Here is a 22,722-nt window from a genome sequence, read left to right as displayed (position 1 = left end):
TTTGTATATCTTTGTACTTGATTAAATAATTTGATCAGACTTTTTAATGCTATAATAATCTACATGTTTATACAACTTTTTATTACAATAAACCTAGTCTAAGTTAATTCTTAACTTGCTTCTATGCAAATATATCCTGATATCATGAGACTAGAAAAAGTGATTCATAACCTGGCTTTTATCCAACTTACTGTGTGGCCTCTGAGAAGTCAGTAAGGATTATCGGTTTTTACTGTGGCCACACATTGCCCTTCATGGTTCTTTGTGGAAATTTGTGGAGATTAGCTGACGTTCAGTAATTGTTGTAGATCATTTAGAAATCCTTTTTAGTAACCACTGCAGCTCTATCTAGTTCGGTTGAAAAATGAGCCAACTTCATGAAGAGAAAGAGAACAGCAAATACCTCCCTGGTTTGGAGGAGAGAAGCAGTCACAGCCCCATCAAGGAAGTTGCCTACAGAGAATGTTCACATGAAGGACATATCTGGCACAGAGTGGGACACTAATGTGATAGAAGATCAAGGAAAAAAAAAAACTTTTAAAAGAATGAGAGTAGCAAAGTCACACCCCCAGGTGGCTGTGCCAACTTAAGCAAGGGAAAAAAAAATGCTTAGAGCTTCTGTTTGGATGCACAAACTGAATGGTGGCACGGCATGTATAACCTTTCAGGAGAACAGTGAGGACAGAGTCTGAGTTCCTCAAAGGCCCAAGATGAAAGAAAAAGGGAACATCTCTGTGGCTGTAATTGAAGAAATGCATTTAACTCCAGTCTAGACATCTCACTGGTTTTCAAGGAACAGGATCCACAACCTCTAACAATGGGCCAAGCAACTCTGGCAAGAATGAAAAATAATAATGAATCAGGTAACGATAGGAGGTTAAAAAAAAAATTCAACATTTATGTGTGAGGTAGCTTTTGGCTCCTAGAAATCTCTGACTAAGGCATTCACTGAAGAACAGAAACATCTTGGATATTTAGGTAAACTCCAGGAACCATCAGGGACTAGCGGTTCCTTTGCTCTGATGGACAGGGAAATGGTGCTTAGTCTGGTGTTTAATTTTTTTAATCACACTAAATTCGAGAGACTTTGTTTGGCATGGATTAAACTTTTCCTTGCCTACAATAATACAAGACAGAATAAGTGTGTGTGTGTGTGTGTGTGTGTGTACATATATATAATTTCTTTGGTCTTTTCATTCCAAAAGTTTTCATTTATGTGGTCTTTCCTGCCTTCCTTCCTCCTTCTCTCCCTTCCTCCTTTCCTCTCTCTCCCTTGTCTCTTTTCTTTCTCTTTCTTTCTTTCCTTTTGCCTTTCTTTCCCTTCCTTCCTTTCTTCTTTCTTCCTATGTCCCCCTACCTGTATGAGTCTACAGCATAGTTACTGGTTATTGAATTATCAGATATTCCTAATGGAATGTGATTTCAGTTGGCTCTTCTGTGCTCTGGGATGAGGCCGTGCATGGCAGCAGCTCAAACCCTATGTCACAAGGGGAGCAGCCCTTGGCTGCCCTGAAACTGTAGTGTTTGCTAGCATTTCTGGGCATATCCCAGGAGCAAATCCTCCATGAATTCTCAGGAACAGCCAATTCTTCCTCTCTTTCCTGGAGAGAAAAAAATAAAACCCTCATGAAGAGATGTGCCCTGATTCATTTCTTGACATAACATTTTTTAACTACCCAGGGATTTAATAGTTTACTTTCATAACTGCTTCAGGCATTATCAACTGGAGACAAGAACTACATGCTGTAAGAATCTCACATCATAAAGCATTTTCCACCTGTATTAACTGAATTATTCCAGATTTTACTCTGTAGGGATATGGTCTGCTACTCTGCAAATTATAAATAAGATCATGTTGGGCTAAATAGCCTTGAGAGAACATGACTCAGTAAGGTGGAGCTACTCTGCTGTGCAGTATGTGATATCGAGAATTTGAAATTCAGAACAAACATTTCTGTGCCACACAACCAAATCGCCCTCAAAAGAACTTTGAAAAGGAGATATTTGCAAAGAAAAGATCTCTTTCTTTTGGAGGAAGGCACCAAGGTACACATTTAAAATTACTCTCTCCAGTGGAAAGACTTGGGGAAAAAATTATACTAAGTGAAGTAAGCCAGGCCCAAAGAAACATAGGTCCCATGGTTTCCCTTATTTGCAATAACTAGTATATGTCTAGGATAATCTAACCAGACAAGTAGAAAAGGTCAAAAGCTATGCACATATGACCTTATAAGATGATGCTAAGCGAAATGAGCCCAAAGATAGGAACACAAGTGGTTTTTTTCTTTGTTGCTGTTGTTTTTAAAGTACTTATAATGTACTATATGATTTCTTTTGTTTCTTTTGCATGTTCTTCTCCCATAGTAAAATCCCTGTTTCACTGTATTTGATTCCAGTACCCTCCATCTTGTATATATATTTTTCTAATTTGGAGAAGGGAGGGAAATAACAAAATGCTAAAACAAGGCTACAGGTTGACCCATTGTAACAATGAGATGTTCAAGACACTCTGTGGAAAATGAACTTTACAACTTCGGAGCTGTGGAGGGAGGAGTTGGGGAGGAAGGGAGGGAAGGGATGGTAGGGACAAAACAAAGGAGGGAGTAACAATGCTTGATAGGAAATGTACTCATTACCTTACTCATGTAACTGTAACCCCTCTGTACAGTATCTTTACAATAAAAAATACATATTAAAAATTGCTCTCTCCAGATTAAGATAGCAACTTTACTGTGACACAGATGAAGCTGAAAGTAGGAAGAGTGCCCACTTGACAAAGTACATTGAGAAGAAAAAAAAAGAAAGGAAACATTTCTAAGGGATGGGTAAGGCAGGCCTGCCGGGGCAGGTTCGCACTCAAAGGGTTCTTTGCAGGGTTTTCAAAAAGAAAATCCCGTGGGAGTTGCGCACCAGGGGCTGGCGGGTCACTGAGGAAATGCCAAGCCCAAGCCTTCTCTCATTGAGGCCGGGCCTGCAAGACAGGATGCCACTTCAGAGCCCAGACTAAGAACAAGATTAATAACCAAAAAAAAAAACAAAACAAAACCCATGTGTCTCTAGGTTTTGCTCACATCTTCTTTTGAAGAATAATGCAGAGTTCAGAAGTGAAGCTGAACCAGCCCTTGATGGCGTTCATTCTTGCTTGATGGAAGTTGAACTTCAGGGTTGACGTAGATGCTTCTACTCAGGATTGCTCTCTTTAGGACCACTTAAAGTTTCACACAATCAAAAAATTGGTTTCCCCTGCGAGCTCTCAGTAAGCATCCAGTTCTCACGTAAGAGGTTTGAAGGTCCTTATTAGATTTTGAATACTGAAAAATTGTTTATTTTCAACTTAAGGTTGATGAATTATGGCAGTGTCCTTTCTTCAGTCTGGGCTAACCAAACCCAAGCTGATGGATTTCATGATACAAATATAAAGTCTCTTTTTTCATTTTGACCTGGCTAACCCAGTGGGAAGGAAAACTTGTCTTTCTGCTTGAGCAATTTTGCCTTCAACACAAAATCCTTTCCAGTATTTCCATGCATACACAAGGATCTGACATAACTGGCTGCATTGGAGACAACTGAAATGTAAACATCAGGCACACCACACCCCTCTTCTGGGTCATGCCCTGTGCCAAAAGCGATGGGCAGGGCCAAGTACTCAGGCTCATACTGACTACACCTGCCTGCTGGGAGTGTGGTTCATAACAGGCCTACCCCAAGCCCTAGCTGCAACCTGAAAACTCACTCAGATATTCACATAGAGCTCTGAATTTACTTCTTCAGAAAATCAAATATATGCCATAGAGAAGAATTGAGCATTCAAATGAGGTGTGTTACTCGCATAACCTCCTCTTAATTCAGGCTCTCTAGGTAAGATGTGAGCCAGCAAAGTAAGAACTTAAGATTTACTGGGGAAGTATGCTATGTTTTAGGCTTCAGGAGCGCCTGAAACTGTTGTGTTCGTGGCTGAATATTCACTTTTCTACCACTCAATAGAAAGGCAATGCTTATCCATTGAAGTAGACATCCCAAGGCCTTCCCAAGTCCATCCCAACTCCATCCTACTAGGACCCAGCCCTCTTCTCTGGAGGATGTGTCTTAGGCCATCTGAGGTAACAGTTCAGGTATCTCACCACTAGACTGTCTCTCTCAGAGAGATGAATACAAATACTTGAGGGAAAAACAGCAACAACAACAGCAACAAAAATCTATTCTTCCTTAGTTCACAAACAAGAAATTTCAAGAAGTGAAAGAGGTGACTTTAACATCAAAAGGTGCATTAGGGTTTGCGGTGTAACTCAGTGATAAAAGTACTTGCTTAGCCTGCACTGGGCACTGGGTTTTATTCCCTGCACTCGAAAAAAAAAAAAAAAAAGACAGACAGATGCCAGGAATGGTGGTTTATGCCTACAATTACAGCTTCTCAGAAGGCAGAGTTAAAGTTCAAGGCCAACCCTAACTACCCTCACAGCCCCGAAGAAAAAATGATAGTAAAATCCCACCTCAAGGAAAACAAACTGGATATTGTGATACATGCGTGTAATCCCAGATTCTCAAGAGGTATAGGTAGGAGGATTGGGGGGGGCCAAGCCTGTCTCCAGTCAAAAACACCTGTCTAAAAAAAAAAAATAACTGAAGCAAAATGGGGGTTGGAGGTATGGTTCAAGTGATAGAGTACTTACAAGCAAGTTCTGAATTCAAATTTCAGCACTGCCAAATATATACATTCATATACATACATATATAAATATATAATAAACAGTCTATTTCTGAAACCTATGTTATTAAGACCATAAGCACAGTCTAAATGTTGAGACTGTTTTTTTTTTATTATTATTTTGAAGTAGTACTTCATAGCAGGCAAATCAGAAACACGGAAGATCTTTAATAGATAATATGAAAGATGTCAAAAATATCAAGAATAAAAAGGAAATACTAGATAATATCAAACTGTTTCATTTGAATTTTCTTTTTTTTTTGAATTTTCTTATACTTGAAAATAATCTACTTATTCGTGTTTGATATATTTCTCTTAAATCTCCAGAACATTAGTGGTTAAAGTGTCACCTACAATAAGTACAGAAACAGAGTATTTAGAAATGTTATAGAAAATTTAATATTGTCACCATGTCCAACTTTGCCATATTTGACCTTAAATTTTTCTCTTTTTTTATGCTGATCTTGGGACCTGAACTCAGGGCTGAGACACTGACCCTGAGCTTTTTTGCTCAAGGTTAGCACTTTACCACTTGAGCCACAGCTCAACTCTTTGGTTAGTTGGAGATAAGAGTCTCACCAACTTTCCTGCTCCAGCAGGCTTCAAACGTCAATCCTCAGATCTCAGCCTCCCAAGTAGCTAGCATTATAGCATGCACCACCAGCACCTGGCTGAATTTAGTGTTTATTTAAAAATGAATTTATACTTAAATGTTTGGGTGATGTTTTGTTCTTATTATAATAATATGCTTTTATTGTGTTTTGTGGAAATATTGGCCAGCAATAATTGGAAACTAGGGGAAAAAATCCCTTCAACACAGAATGTTTGATAACTTCATGTAGTGAGCACAGAAGCAGAATCGCATTTGTGCTGTCTCCGTATTTCTCTCCTTTTTATCTTTTAATGTGTTGCGTTTAGGATTGAATGCTTGGAACTGTCTCCGTTTGGTACAAAGACAATGGACCAGGTTAATGGTCTGGTATAGCACAACCTTCCTTGACTCATTTATCCCAAAGCCTATGTCACAGCAGCCTGTGAGCCTTTCTCATGCTCAAAATCGCTCAAGCTTCAAAAAGAAGCATTTCTTTAGGGGAGAAGGCTAAAAAGTGCCAAGAGAAATAGGCAGGCAGTTACCAATCAAGAGACACTGCCCATATTTTGCAAAAAAAACAAAAACAAAAACAAAAAACTAAAGGTTTTCTGCGTCCTTGAGCACAGCTGGAGTAAGGTCCTCCCTCGCAGATGAGAGGCGAGGCGCAAGTCTCATTAAAATCTCCTCACTGGATTACAGACCCCAAAGCCTCTGGGGAGCCTTGCGAACCACGTAATGTTTCTCGCTTTGCATCTTCAATTATGCATCTTTGATTCAGCTGACAGATGTGAAGCAGCGCGCATAGCCCGGCAATCCCCTGGTGGCCACACATGTGCAGAGGGAGGCTCGAGAGCACCGTTTTCCAGCTCCATCTGGCATCGGATTCCAATCACTCAGAACCTTTCTTCTCCATCCACCTTCCCTGCACTACCTTCCCTCCTCCGCCCAGGCCACACCCACTTTTGCTCAACCCCCATTTCCCTTGGAGGGACTCCCAAGGCAAATGGGAACGATGTGCTGATTGGAGGGACTACCTCTTTTATTATGGGATGGCATTGCCCCAGCATTCCATCAAGCTTTTCCGTGTAGGAATTGGGCCAAATTCTGGCTCTTCCCCAAGCCATAGCTGCCAGGACCATATAGAGAAACATCTGGCTGGACAGTTTGTAGTGCTTGGATCAGCCCGGCAGGAAATCCCCTATCAGCCCTGAGTCCCAGGCAATCATCTGGGATGCTGGGAGAGATGCAGGCTTGCCACATAGAATCCTCCAGCGGGGAGAGGGATGGCTCTGAGGCCCTCACTGGGACCATCATCTGTTGACAGTAGCATGAATGTGTGACCAAGCAATGATCACCATTGCAGAGCACAGAACTGGAAACGTGTGTGTGTGTGTGTGTGTGTGTGTGTGTGTGTGTGTTTGTGTGTGTTTGAGAGAGAAGGGAGGAGGTTGGGAGATTTCTATAGTGCTTGGAAATGTTCCATGCTTGTTCTTTGGGTAGTTTGGTTTTTGTGGCAGGTGGTGACTGAATCCTCAGGAGTTACACTATTGTGTTTTTCAATGAATAGTGACCCTCTGTACCTGTGGCTTTGGTCTCAGAGTTTTATAAACTATGTTCAGTTAACATATTTGTCTCAATTCATTATTTAGAAATAGATGGTATTTTTTTACAAGGATCCAGACTGAATTTCTCTAGTTTATTTCTCCCCCCCTTTTTAATTTTAGAACGATGGAAGGTGTCTATATTGCTTAAATTTAAATCTTATTTTCCTACAGTATTTCTTCAGTATTTATAGTCTCCACCATAAATACTAATTTTTAAAGTTAACTGTCATGAATATTGAGTATATGTTGAGATTCTTTTTAAGATTTCATTTCCCTCTCAACCAACCATCCTGAAGTAATTTTTCCTTATGTGCCTTATATTCTGCTAATGGCGGCTACCTTTTTGTGATATTTTGTATACAAAGGCATGCAGAGAATGAACTATCAATCAATTAAACTTTTCTTTGTACGATGATTTTTTTCCCCCTTTCCCCCTCTTTTTGGCATTGTTTTCCTCTCATTCCCATGCCATCATCTTACATTATCTGGAAAATCTTTTAAATGCCCATTGCACTGTACAGCCCAGGGGTCAAACAGGCTTTGGGATTACAAAGCCCTGAGCTTCCGTTCCACCTCTATAGTTTCTTAACTATATGAATTAAGAAATTACATTTATCCACACCTGTTTATCATTCCTTTTATCAAAGCTTGAGGAAGTGGTTGCATGTAGTCCAAAGTTCAGAGTGTGTGGTAAAACTAGGAAGAGCTAATACCCCAGTTCAAAGGCCATCAAGTAAAAAGGATTCCCTCTTGGTCTTTTGTAGCTTTTTTTTTTTTTCCAGGGCTGAGGACCGAACCCAGGGCCTTGCGTGTGCCGGGCAGGCACCCTTCCGCTGGGCTAAACCCCCAGCCCCAAGGATTCCCTCTTGGAAGAGAATTAGTCTTTTCTTCTTATCCCTTCAACTAATTATCTTATTCCCAACCACATGATGAATGACCATCTGATTCACTCAGTCTATTGAGCTAAATATTAATCTCACCTAAAAGTGCTCTTAGAAACACCAAAAACAAATGCTTGACCAAGTATCTGGGCACCTTGTAGCCCAGTCAAGTTAACACAAATTACCCTGGTGAATAGAATCAGGTGAAAGTTACCTGAAAATAAATCTGACCTCAAAGCAGGAGAGTTCCTCTTTGTCCATTGTGAAAGTCATGTGGGACTAAATGGACACTCTGAAAGATGTGTGAACCTGGCATTTTCAGGCGCTTGTTCAGAACCCAAGACATCTTGGTTGGAACATATAGGAAGAAAACAAACTTCAGAAGAAATGAAAGACCCTTTCTAATATAGAGGAGCTGTGGTGCTATAATTCTGTATTATGTGCTTGCCCAAAGGATTTAGGCTTAGATGTCCAGTGTCTTCACAGCAAAATGATGCATTAAATCCCCTTTGGAGAGAAAAATGAATCTAAAGAGCATGAACTGTTAAAAAATTAATATTCAGAGCATCTCAAAAATTGCTGGAAATCATGGCTTTCCGTTGTGTGCGTTTCATACGAGTTTCTACTTGTATGAAGTACAGAGCAAAAACTTATATTCCCACTGTCTGAGATTCTCTCAAGATGCAGTGACTTGCTTCAAAAGCTCATCATTTTGAAATTGCCTCTTTCCTTCCAAAATGGACTGTTCTTCTAATCACAAACCCTCATAACCCGGCAGGTAGTTTCTCAGGGAGGACTTTCCCAGACAGCCACTTACAGACTGTCACCTCTTCCATTCCTACAGCAGTACCATCCTGACTTTTTCCCTGTAATAACTGGACCCTTTATGGTGTCTGTGTTTTAAAATGTATTATTAAAATATACCTAACATAAGAGTTACCATTTTAACCATCATATTCCCTATCTCCAGAGTTTTTTCATCATCCCAAACTGAACTCTAACTTATTTTCTGCTCCCCTGAACACTTGTCAACCTCCATTCTATATTCAATCTCTGTGAGTTTCACTACTGTAGATGCTATATATGAGTGGAATGCTATGTGTTATGTGTTATATTATTATTCTGACTTATTTTACTGGGCATGCTGTCTTCAAAATCATATTGAACCATGTATCAAAGCTACCTCTCTGCTTAAAGCTGATTATGCAGTTTATTTTATTACTGGCTTGTTTAGCTATTATAAATAATGTTGTATGAACATAGACATACAAATAGGCATACACTATATAACAATGTTTTAGTCAATGACAGATGGATCGCATATGTGATGGTAGTCTCATAAAATTATAATGTAGCTGAAAGTTCCTATCAGCTAGTGACACTGAAGCCATTGAAAGGTCATAGAGCAATCTATGACTCATGCTTTTGGTGATTCTGGATTGATAAACCTACAACGCTGCCAGTTGTATGAAAGTATAACACATGCAATTATCTACAATTTACAATACTTGAGACTGAAAATAAGTGACTACAACACTGGCTTATGTATTTATTATCCTATGTTTCATCCTTATCATATACTCCTACTTATAGTATGAAAGGTGACACTGTCAGCAGCTTACACATCTTAGGTTTGTTTCCCGTGTTTCTTGATTGCATCAGGGACTTGATTGAGACCACATAGATTTGTGTGAAGTAGACAGTGTTTGCACAGAAAAATGCTTAGTGACATATTTCTGTAGACATAGTTGTTAAGTGACACATGACTTTGTCTATTGAAGTCCTTGCTGTCCATTCATTTGATATTTATATAACCAGATGAAGAACTAATGGTCTGCATGGACAAACTATACTTCATGTTTTGAGGAACCACCATATTTTTTCCACAATGAAAGCATCATTTTACATTCCTCAAAGCAACGTGCAAGGGCTCTAATTTTCTGACATCCTCTTCAGCACTTGTTTGTTTGTATATAATAACTACCATGCTGGATGTGAAAGAGTATATCACTGTGGTTTTGATATATGTCTTCCTTAATGATTACTAATGTTGAAGTGCATCATTTTGATCATTTTCTTTGAAGACTGTTCACTGCCTGGTTCCCCTGTCAGGTTGTGGGCTCTATAAATTGAAAAATGAATTGATCAAACTTGTCCCTATCCTCAACTTAACCCAGGGCACCTTCCTGCTATAAAGCAGGCATTCAAAACAGTCCATGGGGGCTGGGATGGTGGCTCAGTGGTAGAGCGCTTGCCTTGCATGCATGAGGCCCTGAGTTTGATTCCTCAGCACCACATAAGCAAAAAGAAAAAAGCTGGAAGTGGCGCTGTGTTCAAGTAGTAGAGTGCTAGCCTTGAGCCGAAGAGCTGAGGGACAGCGCCCAGGACCAGAGTTCAGGCCCCACGACCGGACCCAAAAAAAAAAAAAAAAAAACAGTCCATGAGATTCATCTTAAACTAACCAGCAAAAAGCTGGAAGTGGAGACATGGCTCAAGAAGTAGAGTCAAAGCTTTTAGCAAAACAGCTAAGCAGGACATTATGTTCAAGACCCATTACCAGCGCGCGCACACACACGTGTACACACACACACACACACACACACACACACACACACATACAGAGTTGTTGATGTTTCTCTCTAGCTTCCATACTAAAAAACCTGGAGCATGTTTGCTATTTCTATGGCCAAATTAAATGTCTTATCAATAATTTTTACTACCAGTACAGTAGATGTTTGATAAATATATTGACAAGCAAGTAAGTAGTTTTGAAAACAGTAACTTAAAAAAACACAGATGGCTTGTAAGAGAGGTAGAAGACATTGGAACAGAAGAGCCCCAGACGGTTGTGTCTTCGGTGAGAAGAGCAAGCATCCAGGTTAGGGGATACCTCACATGTCTATATCTGTTCAGAAGCTAAATCTGTTGCCAGATTCTCTGTGCAGTGTTGCTTCTCTACATACCAGTCACTGGCAGAACACCAGAGAAGCACCATCTCCCTGTTAGTTCAATCCATCATGCATACAATTTTTGCCAGATTCTTCAGCTGGCAAAGCCATAGGTACAGTCCTGCTTGCTCTATTTCTGATTGTGCCTGTTCCGCGAAGCATGACACTCTTAGCAGACTGAAGGCGTGTACTCCATTTAGATTTTCTTCTAGTTTTTAAACATCCATGATGGTCAACCAAGATATCAGGTAGCTTGGATAGACTGAGATGGAATTGAATATTAATCTATTTTGAGGAGATATAACCAAAATAACCAAATAAGAAAACAAGACGTAGCTCTCAGAGGAATGGTGCCCTCCAGCCAACAGAGTTGTTTTTGTTTTGTTTTGTTTGGGGGGGCGGGGATTGGAGGGAGGCACCATATATTACTACATTCAGTAATGGTGTTTGGTAAGAATACCTGCAGCTTTCTGACTTCAGAGGTAAGATGTCCATTTCAAAGGCATAGAGCACCCTACAATCATCATTGGTCATCCCAGACCTCCCAAGTGATGAAAGGGTACACTAGAAAGCAAGGAACGTGAGGATGATCTTGTGACATTCCTGGGAGAACTTGGTACCTACCTGGCAAATGTATTGAGTCCCTTGATCTGCCTCTCTTTCTGCAGACTGACATCTAGGTCAGAACAAATCTATGTCATGCATCTCATAGGGAAGCACTTCTGTTTTTTAGTATGAAGCTCTTGGGTCTTCTACATCAAATTCTTAAACCTCTGCCCTGACCTATCAAATCAGAGCCTCTAGGGGAAAGCTCAAGAGTCCTATTTTTTAGGAAGGATAGAAAACCTCTCAAAGACCCCTTCAAGGTTCATTAGCTAGTAGTACCAGGAATGCAGTTCCCCTTCCCAAGAAAGTAGCCCCAAAAGTATGAATGTACAACTTAGGTTCTGTTGGCACAAAGAAGGAATGGGGTGCATTGCAGGGAACAGTAAGATGTAGCCCTTAATAGCATAATGGATTACTGATGAGGGATAATAATGCACATGAAACCTTCTTTAACCTTAAGCTTACTTGTGGTTATTATATCAACTACTCAATGCTTGCTTTTCTTTTTAGCATTCATTCTTATGAAGTCTAGAAGGCACCAAAAGAACCAGAAAGAGTTGATATTTTGTAGGAAAGTGAATTAACTTTATTATTCAACAAATACTTTCTGAGCATCTACTTCATGTCAAGATACTATATTTGGCCTAGGAAAGACATCAGTATAAATAACAGATAAAAACTCCTTGTCCTCATGGAGCTGACATTCTAATAGGATAGTTTCAACACAGTTTTTCAAGTGTTTTGAATTCTATATTATTAAGTAATGGTTTTCTAGAACACTGAGGGTAACAGAAATAGCCTTTATTCATCAACAGTAATACAGTATGAAGGAAACACTTTGCCAAAGTAATCTTGGTCAAAATTATGCTGTTAATTTATAGAGTTCATATACCTTTGACTCACTAAATACAGAAAACTAAAAAAATAAAAAACTTAGATTTTAACCAAACCAATAAGAACTCAAGCACTTATAAACTGGTGCAGGAGACTGTGAATGACCAAAGGTGCTGCAAATCCAGGCTCAGCTGTTCTTCTGTTCAACTAGAGTCTGGAGAGAGACATGTAGTTAACCTAGAGACATTTTCAAGGAACATGCCGCCAAAGCCAGAGGTAGAATCCTATTTCCCAGAAGTCAAAGCAAGTGTTCAAGAGCTGATGTTTTGCTGTTTTTCTCCCATCGCCACTCAGTACCTGTCCGTCCAGGAGGAGGCTCCTTAAAATCCTTAACTTATCTGAGTTGTCCATTTCTATAAAACGGGTGTTCAATGTTCTGATGTTTTTGTTTTGTTTTGTCATGGGGCCTGAACTCTGGGCCTGGGCACTGTCCCTCAGCTCTTCAGCTCAAGGTGAGTGCCCTACCATGAGCCACAGTGCCACTTCCGGTTTTCTGGTGGTTAATCGGAGATAAGAGTCTCAGGGACTTTCCTGCCCATGCTGGCTTTGAACTGCCATCCACAGATCTCAGCCTCCTGAGTAGCTAGAATTACAGGCATGAGCCACCAGCGCCCGACGATGTCTGATTTATGTAAATCTAGAATGAGATCATTATGAAGCATTCCGCACAATCGCTATTTTTGTTTGTAACATTTTCCTCAATAATCTAAGTTCCAGTAGAAGTCCAACAAATTACCCTGTTTCCCTTCAGAGTCTATTGGTGAACTGGAAGTCTGTAAATCAGACTGTAATTTGTAACCCACAAAATGCACTAATACAAACACTTGATTATTTGGCAGCCTTAAGAATTGTTGAGTTGCATTTAATTTTGATACCACTAGGGGGAACCTCACAAAATTAATTTTGCAACAGACTATAGTTACTGGCCACAACGAATTAATGTACTTGGAAATGTGACCTGTACTGTGGAAATAGACAGCTCAGTGCACTTAGTGTACAACATCTCTGGCCTCAAACATGTGTTAATTGGTTGTAGCAGGATTCCATAACAGGGTGTGAATTCCTTAAGTGCTGGGTCATACACTTAGGTCTAAGATTACATTTGTGAAGAACATCTCTGAGTTGTGGAGCTTTCTTCCCAAGCTGCAGTCAAATATAATTTTATGTAACCTTAGAAAAAAGTATTTAGTCCAGTGCTTAGCACAGAGTATATTTAATGAATGGGTGAATAAATGAATACTAGTTATTTCATGAATGAGAAGGAATGAAATTAAAAACAGAGGACCTTAGAAAAACTGAATTTGTCATTAGAAAAACATTCTGGATGTGACCGGAATAAAGCAAATGATACTCTCTGTGGGAGTTGAGTAGCCAGAAGCTAAATGGGAGCTGGCTAGTAATGTTTTGGTGGGGTTTTTTTGGAGGTTGGGGAAAGGCAGAAATAGAGTTTGAACTTAGGGCCTCTCACTTGCTAGTCGGGTGCTCTACCACTTGAGCCATGTCCCCAGACCTGAAAGGACTTTGTATGTATCTTGCTTATACTCTGTTGCTCACAGATGGCACTCTACCTCTTGAGTCATACCTCCAGTCAAATACTATGCTTTTTTTTTTTTTACTGGGATCCTACAGGTCTCAGCCTCCTGAATGATACAATTACAGGTGTGAGCCACCAGCATCCATCTATCTGAGGAATTTTTGACCACTTAATCAGATTATCTTTCCTGGTTTTGAGTCCCAGACTAAAGAATAGTATTTGGAGTGGGGTTTATCCTTTTTTATTTTTTGTTTTGTTTTGATTTTGTTGAGTCTTTCTTTGTGCATTTGAGCTTTTTTAAAAAATAAAATTTGTCCTATTACTCATATGTACCATCTACATAAGGGAAAGACTCCTTTAAGTGAATCTTATTTCCTAAAGGAAGTATGTTCATCTTTATGTGCAAGTAATTGCTATCACGGAGAAGGAATACACTTTTGATGTAGTCACTTACAAGTTAATCACTTAAGGAGTCTTTACGTAATTAATACCACATCTTAGCAATATTATTTACCACTCTGGTTGCTTCTCAAATATCTCACTTTTTTCTCTCCTTAGCAACTCTTCTTTCCATCAGAGTTCTGGTTCTTATATCACACCAATGTTTCTCTTGAGCTGAGCCAAGCAGTATGTCTCGAGTGAGTTAGACACCTTGCCAACTTTCCAGGGAATGGGGCCATAGATCTCTCTCCTAAATGATGCTGACAACTACACTAACCTCTTGTATCTTAGAAAACCAAAGTTGTAGTTTATTTTAGACACATCCACCAAGTTTAATTGTGTTGTAAAGTGCAGTTCAAAACTGAAGATTCAATTTAGAATGTATATTTAAGAGATCTTTAAGGAATTCTTTCATAGGACATACAACAAAAATAGTATGATCTCTAGTAACAAATATATACGAGAGACATATGTCGAAATGTCATTCAATTAATTCTCAGTAATGAATAATGAAAACTATGTTGTTTGTGCCTGAAGACCTGATACTAGTTGAGTAGGGAAAACTTTTGTTGCTTTCTCTGTTCAAAAGTTGGCTAAAATTTCTATTATGTTACACTTCCTCAAAGTTGAATTTGTTGTTTTTTTAAAGAAAAATCTGTATTCTCTACTCTTTCTGAGGATTTTTCCTCTCCACTGAAAGACAGTTTCCCTCTGTCTTCTGACGAGAACATGGCCCCAAGATGCCCTCAATTTTGTGAACTTCACATTGTAGATTCTATTTAATTTAAAACACAGAGCCATAAATCTTCACTCCTTCATTTGGCTCCTGTGAACTGCTAAAAGTTGTGGAGTGCAAATGACATCAGAATTGCACCCTGGAAGTATAGTATCAGGCCAGAATTCTGCCCTAGATACATCATCCATCCAGCAATGGACGCTATGCATTCATCACCCAGGGCTGAGTTCGGCCCTCCTTGTTTTAATTACAGAGCCACAACATGTGGGTAAGATACTTGGATTTGACAGACACAGAAGAAAGAGGACATTGTTTGCCTCCAATCAGCTTTGTATTAGAACATCTTTAAAGGGAAAATTATGTGAAGGAAAGAAGGAAGAAAGCAACAACAAACTAGCAAGATCCCTGTTTCAATATAATTTGGAGAAAATGACTGATTTGGGTTGGTCATGTTGCCAGAAGAGATGAGTCAAGGCTTCCAAAGAAGAAATGGAAATCAGGAGGATGCCTGAATTCTGGAAGAAGAACAAATTGTAAAGATATGATTGACTATAAGGCTTCAAAATCAACTGTACCAAAGATGAGTTTGGATGGCTGCCCAGAAGAGAACTGAATGGTGATGTTCATTTAGGTCCTGACTGTTGAAAGAAAATAAAATGTAGTAATTGTGCTCTGTTAGGTATACAGACGTGTTAATGCTTTCCAATTTCCCCAACTGGGGATCTGGTGTCACTTTCCCTGTCGTTCCTATTTCATGCTTCACCGGTGAGTATTATTGCAGCTCTGGACTTTCTGAATGCCAGATTTTTGGCAAAGAGCTAAGATCCAGGTGAAAGCATCCTTCTTGTGTGTGGGTGTTGCAGGTGGCTTAGAACATGGTTTTTCACCTTGGAGCTTGTTTCTGTAATTGACAGCTTCAGACTCAGATAATGCACCTCTCTATCCTGGCTTCTCCCGTATGCTGGTTCCGTAAGACCCTCAGCGGTTTGCATCCCGAGACACATGGCCGCAGACTACCAAGGAAATTCTCAGTTTCCATTGGCAGATTTCTCCAGCAGTCTTTTTCTCTACTAGGAGGGAATGTATTATAGTCTCTGTTTCCTGGAATAGTTTCAACTTTCTCATGAATTTGTTGGTGGAGTTTCAAGATAACCTTTCTAATAGAAAACAAGGTTTGACTCTCTCTAAAGGTTGATTGTGAGGCAGCTGCCTTACAAGAAATGTTGAGGGTGTTTTTTATTGTTTGTTGTTGTTGTTGTTGTTGTTGACATTGCTGTTCCTAACACCAGAGCCTGCTGAATAGCCTAAGAAGTTAGGAAATTTCCTAGCCTGCTTTCAAGAGTTAGTCCAACTCTATAGTACAAATGATCTCTAAACAAATGTTTTCTATGTGCTAAATTGGGAAGGAGACAAAGGAGAGCAAAACCAACAAAGGAGCGACTCAGAAAAAAGGAAGGACATTAAAAGCATGTGTTTTTTCCACTCCTTTTTAATTCCTTTACCTGAGTCAGATTTTGAGAGTGTTAAACCCTCCCATGTGAGCCCCCGTTTAACACAAAGTCTTTGGTCTTCAGTAACGAACTTAAAGTGAGGAGTTTTGTTTTGTTTTCACATATCCAAATGGACTAAAGGTTTGTTAGGTACACAATGTTTAATTAAAGATGTGTTACTGTCTGATATCTCAATGTCTAAAACTTTAAACTTTAAAACAGAGATAGCTAAACCTGGGTCCTACTAATGAGAGCCAGCAGGAGGGTGTCTTTGAGGGTTGGACTAGCTGTCTGTTAACCACTGATACTAGACACTTGTTGGAACTCACAGCAAACGTGGGTTTCCTTGTCTTCATAAATTCACTATCTTTGCATGGGTTGGTTGTTCTAAGGCCTTGTAGCCACTCATATGTTAAATAGTTTCACACTTTTAAAATGAAGGTGGAGAGAAATGAGGGGTAAAATTATTTTGTGGGGTTTGGCGCAAATCTGTATTTCAAATAAGCTTCAACTTTTAAGAAGAACACATGCAATGTAGTTTTTGATCTTCATTTTATAGATGTACATAAGTACAAGGCCTGTTTTGATTATACAATTAAAAACAAATGTGATCCAGTACTATAGTACTCTGTGTCTACCAGGTTTGTGAACAATAATTCCTATTAGTGTATGTACCAGCCTGATCTAATGGCTTTGAAAACCTGGTACCCAACCTCGTGTTTAATGTAATACATCACTAGCACTAATATAGCCATGTTTCGTTTGTGGTTTGGGGCTCTCTCCAGGTAAACATACTAATGGGACAGGGCTTAAAATGTGTGATGAACTCTTTGAGGAAAGCAATTGAAAACCCTTTTTTTTTCAATGTTTTTCCAGTGTTCTCTTGCTAAATATTTTGCTTAAGTATTTAGTAATTATCATCAATATTATGTTGGTTTTAGACCTTTTTCAGTATAAAGGTACCAATAGCTATTTATATCAGAATGTTTTGAGCTGTAGGTGAACAGAAGCAATGCAACTAGTAAAGATTTGCTTTTGTATTCATCAGTTAGACAACTGGAGGTAAGATTTCAGGAATGGATAATTCAACAGCTCAGCCAAATCATCATGATTCAGGTCCTTTGTACTTTTCTGTTCTGCTTGTGGGAAATTATATCTCACTGGATTGCAGTGCATTCCTGGAAGCAAGACCACATCCAACAGACAGAGATTTAATTCTCATGTACCATTTTTCCTTAGCAATTTCTTAGAAATCTAAGACTTCTGGTATAAGTCTTCACTGGTCCCACAAGATAGTTTGTATTGTATGCTCATGCCTAATGGCTCACTAGCAAAGAATGCAATTACCATGAGGGGCCTGAATAATACTGCTTCCCCATAGAGGCCAGAAAAGATCTGCTTCTCTAAGCATGGAACAGAGGGATGGGAGAATGAAGAAGGAAGGATGGTAAACACTGACTTCTGACGAACAAAGACTGAGAGGGGATGAAGCTCTTGGGTCAGTAACCAAAATGTTTCCCACTGATTTGTGAATAGTAGTTTTTATTTTTACAATGTAATAGTAAGGTTTCAGTGTTTTGTTACTGAGGTATTAATTCTCCTCCCACACTGATAAAATTATTCTGGTATACTTCTTTTTTTAATTTTTTTACATTTTTTTAATTGTGAAAATACCGTACAGAGGGGTTACAATTACATGGGCAAGGTAATGAGTACATTTCTTATCAAGCATTGTTGCCTCCTCCTTTGTTTCCCCTTACCATCCCTTCTCATCTCCCACCCCCCCCAACCCCCCAGCCAAAGTTGTAAAGTTTGTTTTTTGACATAACAACTTGTACATCTCATTGTTGCAAGAAAGAAAAGGTTTATTCTAAGGCCTATATGTTTTTCCTGATTCTTATAAAACTAGGTATTATTTAATCAATAACCTAAAAGCTTTCACACAAAAAGTGATCAGATTCATCCTAGATCAATATTATTCCTTATGCCGTTAATGTTTGACATTGTAATACAATTGAATGGAAATTGGAGTACAATCCTGACACTCATTTATTTATTTACTTACTTATGGCAGTATTGGAGTTTGAACTCAGGGCTTTGTGCTTTCTTGGCAAGCACTCTACCATTTGAACCACATCTCCATCCTAAGAGTTAATCTCCATCATGATTTAATTGCTTTTTTTTGCTTCTTCCTGTAATAAGAAATGATAAACTAGCCAGGACCAGTGGTCATGCCCTATAATCCTAGCTACTCAGGAGTCTAAAATCTGAGGATCCTGGTTCAAAGCCAGACAGGGCAGGAAAGTCTGTAAGACTCTTACCTTAAATTAACCACCAAAAAGTCAATAGTGGTACTATGGCTTAATTAAAAAACAAAAAAAAAACTCAGGGACAGAGCTCAGGTCCTGAGTTTAAGCCCTAAGACTGGCACAAAAAATCAACTATTGTTGCAAAATAAATAACTTCTTACAAGTTTTTAATTAAATAGTTTTCTTTGGACTAGAGTTGTAGCTCAGTTGTAGAGCTCTTGCCTAGCATTTGTGAGGCTCTGGGTTCAATCCCTAGCATTAAAAAAAAGTTTTTCAAGAAAAATTTTCACATAGTATATCCCAATGGCCAAGGATATGGACATTAGCAATAATGTGACAGAAAGCTTCATCCATAAAGTGAAGGAAAGAATTAGACCTACCTCAAAAAAATAGACTTAAAGTTGACTGAAACTGTTTTACATACATATATATATATATATATATATATGTTTGCATATATTTATTCTTAGAGCAGCTAGCACAGAGAGCACACTCAACAAATTTTGACTAATTTTTTCTGATAGTACCATCAACATAAGTCCATAAACATCTAAGTTAATATTTTCCTACAAAGAATAGTTACAATCAAACTCACACCTTTTAAAAGTAACACCTTTAAGGAACAAAATGGTGTTGCCAAATAGTTCATACTGCACTTTATAAGCAAGCTTACAGTGACTCTTATGCCTCTTTATCGTTAGCTTGATGCAAGTCAGAATGTAAAAGCAGAGTGGTATCTATACTTTCTTATTGGGGAGAAAAAGAGCTGCCGTGAATGCTACATAAACATTTAGAATCCATTATCTGTTCACCTAGCAAGGAAACTGGAGGAGAACAGAGGGCTTTTCTGGAAGAAAGTAGCATGAAGCATAATGATGTGGGTGTCACAATTTCTTTCCTTCCCTGATTATTGTCCTGGAAAGCTACATGCTCCTAAAGCAAGCCAAAACTGCATGATGGCATAGTAACAATGTATGTGCATATGGACATAAGTCCTTCAGCAGAAGAAAAGTTCTCCATAAAATACTGTCATTCCTTTGTTTTTAAATCTGTATATTACATTTTGCACTAGGAAACCTTTCAATGCCTATCAATCAGAAAAGTAACTCACCAGCTTCGGCCCTTCCTTGCTCACATTCGTTCCCTCACATCTTTTTTTTTTTTTTTTGGGTCCGGTCGTGGGGCCTGAACTCTTGGCCTGGGTGCTGTCCCTCAGCTCTTCAGCTCAAGGCTAGCGCTCTACCACTTGAGCCACAGCGCCACTTCCGGCTTTTTTTTTCTGCTTATGTGGTGCTGAGGAATCGAACCCAGGGCCTTAAGCATGCAAAGCGAGCACTCTACCACTGAGCCAACTTCCCAGCCCTCCCTCACATTCTGTATATAACTCTTATTATTGACTCAAGGACCCAATCTCAGCAGTTGAAAAAGAAACTCATGCATGACATCCTATAATAACCACTTTGGCTGTAGGAACTATGGGATATACTTGCTGGATTCAGGACTCTGAGCAACAAGTAAGAAAAATAAAAGTAGAAGTAATGAGATAAATTGTTAGAGATATTACTGATTATCTCGTAGAGTTAGGGCCAAAGGTAAATCTCAGTATTCACATATTCAATATGAATCCAGATACAACTAAGCTTAATTACAGAACTATACTCACAGCACCAGAACTCTCTTCTTTTTCTTGCTGCTATTATACTCGTTTTATAGATTTGCAGTTTAATAACACTGAGCAAGATGTCCCTTTTCAGTACCAGTTCCAGAATCCTGGAGGAAAAACTCTGATAGGGCTAGTTTGAATCAGATTAACTGGGACAAAAAAGTAGGACACCATTTGGATCCAGTTGAATAAAGTATGCAGTCAAACCCTGCCTCCAACTTGGATCAACCTATATGAATGTGTGGCTCCTAGTGGTGGTGTTGTTTTTAAGTGGGTATGGTAGTTCTCCACGGACTCGTTGCTGGGATGACTGCTTTGTGCAAAACTGCTATTGCATGAGTATACTCTGAAAACTAGGAGAGGAAGTAGATAAGTCTAACTTCCTATATACCAGCAAAAGCTGCTGGTGGTGCCTCAGAATTTCTAGTTGAAAGTGTTCCTCTACTGTTAGAAAGCTCAGGAAGAATGGTAAGTCGGTGACTGCACAAGAAAGGAGCCCACGGAGAGAATGGAAGCAGGGCCCATCAACAAAGCATCGCCAACGTGAAGCAGAGAGCTGTGGACCTCCCAGCTCTTTTCAGATTAAATCCTTATGCTTCTCCCAGCTGTCTCTCTCTTCCCTCCTGCCTTACACCTCTTTTTAATATTTTTCTCCCATCATATTTAAAATGAAGTCCTTCTGTATTGCTTATAAGAATCAGTACTTTTGCAGAGAAGCAGTGCTACACTTGAGGCCAGAATCTCAAATAAGGCAGTCTGTTCCTTGCAAAAAGCACTTGTCTATGCTCTGTTATTATTCATCTCAGAATAGTAGAGTCTCCAGGATGAAATAGACTGACCTTGAGGACCACCAAGGGAAACCATTGCTGTGTTCATCCCAGCTCTGGCACTCATGACTGCTGTCCATTCAGGTTCTTGGACCACATGCTATGTCCTAATTCACCACTGTTTAGCGCAACACATTCTGTCTTTAGACAGCTCTGACTATCAAAAGGACTACTTGGAAGTGGTGCTGTGGTTCAAATGGCTGAATGTTAGGCTTGAGCTGAGCATCTCAGGGACAGCACCCAGACCCAGAGTTCAAGCCCCACCACCAATTAAATAAATAAATAAATAAATAATAAATGAAAGGACTACTTCTGTTCAGGTCCAACTGTCATAAAGCTATCTTCCCTTGTATTTTCATCTATTAATCTCATTCCTACCAACTGGAAATGAACAGATAAGTCCAGTATCTTCCCTCCATGCTTGCCTTTCAAGAGACCCATGAAGTTGTCTCCCTAAGTTGGAGCTCTGGGATAAGCATCTGTTCTTTATGTAACTGTTCTCAGTCATACCACATTTCAAGTCCCTCTGTTAACCTGAACCGTAAGTGTTCCCCTTAATTGTTTTGCCCATAACCAGGCATAATCTTCCAGATGTAGAAACAGCACAAAGAAAGAAAAACTAATAACTATAAACACAGACCTTCTATAAAATATATTTAGCTGAAAATTAAATAATATATGTGACCTTGGGACTTATACATTGGCAAAAAATAGCTGACCCATACCTTGTGAAACTGTGTATCAGTGAAGGAGTTTGACATTTCTCCTGGGTGGGGTGTAGTGGCACACATCTTTAATTCAAGCTACTTTAAGAGGCAGGAATAAGAGGACCACAATTTAAGACCAACCTGGGTGAAAAAGTAATATGCAGGATCTTATCCCAACAAACAAGTTTGGCATGGTAGCTTGTTCCTATAATTCCACCAACTTGGGAGACAGAGCTAGGATGATTGTATTCTGAGGCCAGTCCTGGGCAGTAACACAAGACCCTACCTAAAAAATAAACAAATTAAAAGGGTCTGAGGTATGGCTTGAGTGGTAGAACTCTTGTCTATATAAGACTCTGAGAAGAGAGAGAGAGAGAGAGAGAGAGAGAGAGAGAGAGAGAGAGAGAGAGAGAGAGACTCCCTGACCTTCCATTTCCACTAAAGTTATTAAAAATTATAACTAGTTCAAGAACTTGAAGCCTTGATACCAAAGACACAGAACTTGTTAGTAAGCCAAAATGGAAGGTTCTGTCACCTAAAATTATTCAGTCTAGAGTTTCAGGTATAACTCTAACCTGATTTGATTACTAGAACTGAAAGACTGCATTACTGTATTCAGGCTGAGTACTACCATAGAGCTGAGAAAATGAATTGAAGATTCCTAGTATGACAAATGTCATGGTCATCAATAGATATGGTTGTATTTAGTAACTTATCTAAAGGATTCCAGACTTAGTATCTTTTACTCATCTGCTGAATATGATAATATTAATAAACATAGAATT

General features: G+C 39.2%; 1 protein-coding gene across 1 annotated transcript in view; it reads left to right on the top strand.

The window, feature by feature from the left end:
• Slc25a21 (solute carrier family 25 member 21) overlaps positions 1-22,722 on the top strand; it is a 543,123-nt gene that overhangs the window by 459,475 nt on the left and 60,926 nt on the right. The gene's annotated exons all lie outside the window — the stretch shown is intronic.

The sequence above is a fragment of the Dipodomys spectabilis genome, unplaced genomic scaffold (assembly GCF_019054845.1).
Source record: "Dipodomys spectabilis isolate Male_0828 unplaced genomic scaffold, ASM1905484v1 ptg000042l, whole genome shotgun sequence".
In the NCBI taxonomy this organism is placed as follows: Eukaryota; Metazoa; Chordata; class Mammalia; order Rodentia; family Heteromyidae; genus Dipodomys; species Dipodomys spectabilis.
Note: the sequence above shows the minus strand (reverse complement) of the source record. Positions and strands in the feature narration are given on the sequence as shown.